General features: G+C 37.8%; 1 long non-coding RNA gene across 1 annotated transcript; it reads left to right on the top strand.

Annotated features, from left to right (window-relative positions):
• Positions 1-1,585: 1,585 nt before the first annotated feature.
• On the top strand, positions 1,586-3,462 carry LOC138033131 (uncharacterized). Its single transcript, XR_011128576.1, has 3 exons — positions 1,586-1,643; positions 1,936-1,990; positions 2,576-3,462. It is a non-coding gene; the product is annotated as an uncharacterized lncRNA (long non-coding RNA).
• Positions 3,463-6,395: the final 2,933 nt, after the last annotated feature.

Here is a 6,395-nt window from a genome sequence, read left to right on the forward strand (position 1 = left end):
CAGTTCCACACATTACAATAACTTGTGCATGCAGATATTCATGGGGATTGAGTAAATAGGGCTATATATGTTTTTATATATGTATTTCAGTGTTACCCTGTACTTTACAAAGGTATCTGAATGACACAAAACTCGAGGCAGAGAGCGAGGCTGAGAGAGAGGCTGTATTTAGCATCAAAAGTGAAGCAGTGTGAATCTGAGGATGGTGACGACAGTTTACTTCAGCCAATGTTTGATCTGACAACAACACGACTTCTTCAGAATGCCATTTCCTTGCCCTTGACCAAGCTGCTGATGAAGGTAAGGATGTCATTCCACTTCCATCCATGACCAACCTGAAAGCCAACAGACACCTTATAGCTGAACAGGACAAGAAGTATCAAGATAGTTTACTGGCAGATCAGAAGAAAGAAGAGGAGAGAAAAGAAAAATTGCTGTCAGAAATTCGTGATGCAGAGCAGCAGGAAGAGTTGCAACAGGCAAGACTTCGCAGAGTCGCAGATGAGCCGAGGGGTGGTAGCATGGTGCTTATACAAGTCAGACCTGTAACACTAGGAGTTATTAAGCGTAACTTAAGTCCAAATGATAAAATGTTGTCTGTGTATGATTGGGTGGGCTCTCTGTCTTTTTCCACCATATTTTGAGCTTTCTGATTTCAGAGGTCAAGTTTTAAGACCTGAACAATCCACTTTGAACATGTCAGCAAGTGAATCCACTCCAAGCGTGGATGATGATGATATTGATTTTAAAGGCTTTGGTCTTGTACAGGAAAACAATGATGACACACTTCCACTCCTTGATTTGCTGGAAAGCTCTCCCCCAGAGCAACTGCTGTCTGATGACTTGATACCATAAGCATAAATAAACAGCTAAAGTATTAACATCTATATGTTGAATAAATTTGCATGTTACGTTTTTTATTCCACATCTGTGAATACCTGTGACACACCTTTTGAAAGCTTTTGATTGGGACATTTCAAACAGCACTAATTATTGGCACGCTAGGTACCTTAACGGTTTTAGCCTGTTAAGTGTTAGGAAGATCATTTCGTAGTTAATAAAATTATGTAAGCCAGTAAGTTATTCAAGCGCAACTTTTGTTACTTCAATCTGTTTTAGCTCAGTTGCTTGGCAAAGCAGTTGTCTTAACAAAAATTATTGAAAATCTTATCTAAATTTAAGCATCCCATGAACAAAATATTAGAATAACATGTTTCTTATATTTAAAGCCTGGGTGTAGATCCAGGAATGGAAATTTTCAAGCAAACAAATTTATGGCAGTTATATTAACGAAATGTGTATGTACTAATGCCTTGCAATGATTTTGCAAGTAAAACATGCCAAGTTACCTATAAAACTGACACAACCTTTTCTTTTGGTAGAGGGGCATGTGGTTCTGGAGAGAGGTTTTCTGTAAGTGATGTCTTGTGGACTTATATCAGCAGTGAGAAGACTTTGTGAAAAGTTATAGACTAAGAGTATTTTTTCTCACACAACCAGTGATTTGTTTCTTTTATTTCTTACTCACCCTTCTCTTTGCTGATATTTTTGATTGGTTGATGCTTTAGAGTCCTGGGATGCACTGCCAACAAGTGCACCTACTGGTCTTCCTGGAGTTGCAAGGATTGTCTAGAGATGTTGTGGTAAGATTCCCATTTTTGGATTATGTATCACTTACAAGTTTGACGTTCACTTCCATGACCCAATGCTTTATCATGCAGGGTTATAGGGAGGGCATGTATGGTTGCACTTATAATATTGGGTGTTATGAATAATTCTGATTATATTCCTTTGGAGTAAGACTACAGTAACTTAAGATTGTAAATTGTGGAAACTGACCTTCAGTATACTACCATTTGTACGAGCACTTTCACTGAATATTTGTCTACGTAAAAGTGGTATTACCAGTAGTTTATCTTTGTGCATTTCTCATAGGTTGAGGAAGTAAATCAGGAGTTGGATGGCCAGACTGATCATTCAGAGACACCTGGTATCAGTAACTTTCATTTCTGCCGTAAAAACATTATTTATTTAATCACATATAAATGGCTGGCTGGTGATGGTGAGTGTCCTATCAGTATACAAGCATTTCTGGTAAATCACCTGACAGCTTTTGTATACTTGCAAATGTACAACAAACCAAATAGAAGATGGTTTTTCATGTTGTATGAAAATAATGCACACTTGACGTGTGGTAAAATCTGGTAGTGGATGCATGAGCTGTAGGCGAGTACATTTTGTACTCTGACAAAGGGCTAACGCTCAAAACGTCAGCTTTTAGAATCTCTGTACAGTGGCCAATTTACATTATCAACTCTGTTGATAGAACCAAATTTTTGTACATTCTGTAGTTGTTTCTTTTTACCTAAAAGTGCACTCCTTTTTAATAGAAGGTGGAAATCTATTTTCTATTTGGTTTGGAATATTGCATACATGTGTATGTTTCATCAATTACCACAACTGATGACGGTGTTACCCTATCCGTTACAAGTGCCCTGTTTTATTTAGTACCAGAAAAACTGCTATCAATGTCAATTCTGCGATACTTTTAGGCATACTCATGTTCCTTTTGCAGGATGTCACATTGTAAATGTCCATCGTTCCCTGATCAAAGAAGACCTCATAAAGTTATTTGCTGACCCAACTGTACTGCAACAAGAGCTTGACTGGAGAGTCATTGACAATTGTGGTAGACAAGAGGAAGGTGTTGGATCTGGTGTCCAGAGAGATATTCTTGCCACATTTTGGCAAGGAATATTTGTATCCCTTACTGTAGGTGATGTTGAGAAGGTGCCATGTATAAGGCACGATCACCAGAAGACTGAGTGGGAAGTCATTTGCCATGTCTTGGTGTATGGCTTTCGCTTTGCTGGATATATACCAATTTGCCTGTCGCCAGTTTTCCTGGCCTCCTGTATTTTTGGGGAAGAGTCTATCAGCAAAGAAGACCTCCTTACTTCATTCTGTGTATTATGTTACAGCTGATGATAGGGAAGTGCTGACAAAGTGCTGATCAGGTGACTTGGACTGCCAGGATGATCACCTCCTTGAATTGCTGTCCAGTTACAAGTGCTTCAAGGTGCCAAGCAAAGATAATATCAAGGTCCTACTTATGGAGCTGGCACATCAAGAGATAATCCAAAAGCCTAGATATGTAGCACAATGCTGGTCCCCAATTATCAGTGCTCTAAAGTCAGATCCACCTTTTTGTAGTGTCAAGAGTATCAAGGAACTCTTTTGGATTTGAGCCCAAATGCCAAAAAGGTAATCAAGGCACTTCATCCTGAGGTGAAAAGCGAATCTAAAAAGCAAAGCTTTGAATTCCTGAAGCAGTTCATCAAGTCCTTAGATCGCTCCTCTCTGAAGGGCTTCCTTACATTTGTTACTGGAAGTGATGTGCTACTGAAAGATCAGAAGATATCTGTTGCTTTCTACATTGTCGATGGCTAAGCAAGGAGACCAATCGCATGCCAGATATATTCTGTCTAATCCATTGGCAAAACTAATGAACTTGTCAGTTATTTCAGGAGAGTATCCCTCCAAATTAAAGCATGCTAAAGTCATTCCAGTCTACAAAGATGATGATGAGACTGACCCGGCCAACTATAGACCAATTTCTTTATTATCTAACTACAATCGTATCTTTGAGAAAATAATGTTTAACTAATTAAAAGCGTTTATTGATAAAAATGATATTCTTTATAGATCGCAGTATGGTTTCCGAGAGAAACCTACTATTCAACATGAAATACTTGATATCGTCAACTCCATACAAAGGAACATGGACAATAAACTGTTTTCGTGTGGTATTTTTATCGATTTAAAGAAAGCTTTTGATACAGTTGATCACTCAATCTTGCTCAACAAATTAAATCACTATGGAGTCCGAGGCATTGTTAACAATTGGGTTTCATCATACCTATTTAAGTGCACTCAAACAACTGAGATCAATTCGTTTATTTCTGATAAGGAAATCGTCCCATGTGGTGTTCCACAAGGCTCAGTGCTGGGTCCTCTTCTATTTCTGATATTTATTAACGATATTCCAAATCTTCACAGAAGTTAAATTTTGTTCTATTTGCGAATGACACAAACATGCTTTATGCTGACAGACATCTCAAGTCCCTCGAGGAGACGGTTTAAATAAAGAGCTGAAAAATGTATGTGAATGGCTGCATGTAAATAAGCTGACAATTAACATTAAGAAATCTAACTTTGTTATTTTTCAACCTCCACAGGGATGGCTAAATTATGAGATCAAACTCAAAGTAATAGACTATAGCACCAACATATCGTCAGGTCTGGAGTGTAAGGAATATGTTAAGTACTTAGGTGTTCTGATCGATTGACAACCATTTGTCCTGGAAATATCATGTAGACTATATCGCTGTGAAGATTAGTAAAATTGTTGGAGTAATATCTCTTGAGACACTTTGTTCCATTCTGTACTTTGAGAAGCATACAGTATTGTGAAAAAGTAATCAGAATGTAATTCGACGAAAAATGGCGAATTTTTGTCCAGCACGAAAGTTCGCAGAAAATTCGCCGAATTTTCGCAAAGCCTATTGTTGTAGTTGACGCGATAATTTGTTCCGAAATTTCGAGCAAAAATTCGCATTCACTGATAATTTGTTCCGATATTCCGAGCAAAAATTCGCTCTTCCCAAATTTTCGAGCTAAAATTTGTTGCTTTGGTATAGTTTCTGTGGGTATTACCAGCGAGCACAACACATATAACGCAAAATCTCACCCTATTAAGTGCTTTTCTTTCAAACTTACCATGAAAATGTCCAGACAAAGTAGACCTCATGTTTGTTTTACAGTCTCCCAAGCTAAAAGTTTCTTTCTTAAGGCGCCGTTACACTGTGAAATGTTTCGTGCAACTTGTCTCGCAATGTGTTGGCGACGTTGTGGTGGGACATGTTGAAGGAAACATTTCACAGTGTAACATATCCTGTAACGGCAAAAAGTTAGTGTGTTGTGGGGTACAAAGACCCAGAAAGAGATAACTGCTGTTATTAGAGTCAACCCTGTCCATGAACAAGAAGCGACTACAACGGAAGATGTATTGCCACCCCGCAGGAAGAAAGCCAAGTGAAAATTGGTATGTACTTTATTCATTGTTTTGATGAAACTTAACACAGTTGATGTCGATTTCGAGCTGATTTCACTGCTCTTTACTGTGATATCTGGTCATTTTGCTCCAATTCCGATCGTTCCACTAAAACAATCAGATCGTTCAAAAGATTGATGAATAAAAACACATTTTGTAGAGAATTGAAACGGACAACAAAACTGACAAAACTGAATAGCCGATCGATATCTGATCGATCTTTACAAACCACACTACGAAATTTCGCGTACAACAAGCGAAATTACGCTTTTGGTTTTTCGCGCTGGTCTCGAAAATACAGTGAATTTTCTCTCTTTGTTTTTAGAGCGAATTTTCGCGCTGGGCTCAAAAATGCGGCGAATTTTCTCTCTTTGTTTTAGCGAAATTACGCTGGAAACATCGCGAAACGACGCTCGAATTTTCGAGGGAAATGAGAACGAAATTCGCGCATTTCGCTCTCATACTTTTTCACAATACTGTATATCAGTCCCTCATACTTCCCTGCTTGGGGCCAAGCCGCTAATGCCCACCTTAATAATTATTGTTACTTCAAAAACGTGCAATACGTTTGATGTATTTTCTAAATCCAAGAACTCGCGCTATTCCTTTTTTCATTTCTTCAAAAATATTACCCATTCACCTGCTTTACTTTGAAACTATCTTACACTCTATGCATGATGTTTCAAATAACTCTGCTCCAAAAGATTTTTGTGACAAATTTATCAAGACCAGCTTGATTCATTCATATAACACGAGGGCTGCATTTTGTGGCAAATATCATATTAAATTTTCACGTTTAAATCAACAGCACAATTCTTTTTCATGCTTTGGCGTGAAAGCATGGAATTGTTTCCCATCACGAGTATGTAATCTACCTAAACTGGCGTTCAAGAAATCAATTCGCAAAGCTTCATTCAAAGCAAGGAGGATTATATTTTGGCACCCAATTTACTATCCAAAATTAATTTATATCTTACACAACTTTTTGTAACAATTCACTGTCAATCTTTTGCCTAGTTAGTTTGTTTAGTTTATTAAGCTACTTATTATCAATAAATAGTGTAACTATATTTATCTCCAGATGCTAGTGATTGTATTTTATTTATAGTTTATTCCTGTCATTTGTCACAGTCTGTCATTTGAAGCTTACAAATTGGTTTATTTCCTTCTTTTTCCCTGCACAACTCGCCTTGACTAGCTTACGCCATATGCGAGTTGTACATGAAAAAAAAAACCTACCGTAAACGTCCATGTATAAGCCACATCCGTAGATAAGCCGCAC

The sequence above is a fragment of the Montipora capricornis genome, chromosome 14 (assembly GCF_036669925.1).
Source record: "Montipora capricornis isolate CH-2021 chromosome 14, ASM3666992v2, whole genome shotgun sequence".
NCBI classification, from domain to species: Eukaryota; Metazoa; Cnidaria; class Anthozoa; order Scleractinia; family Acroporidae; genus Montipora; species Montipora capricornis.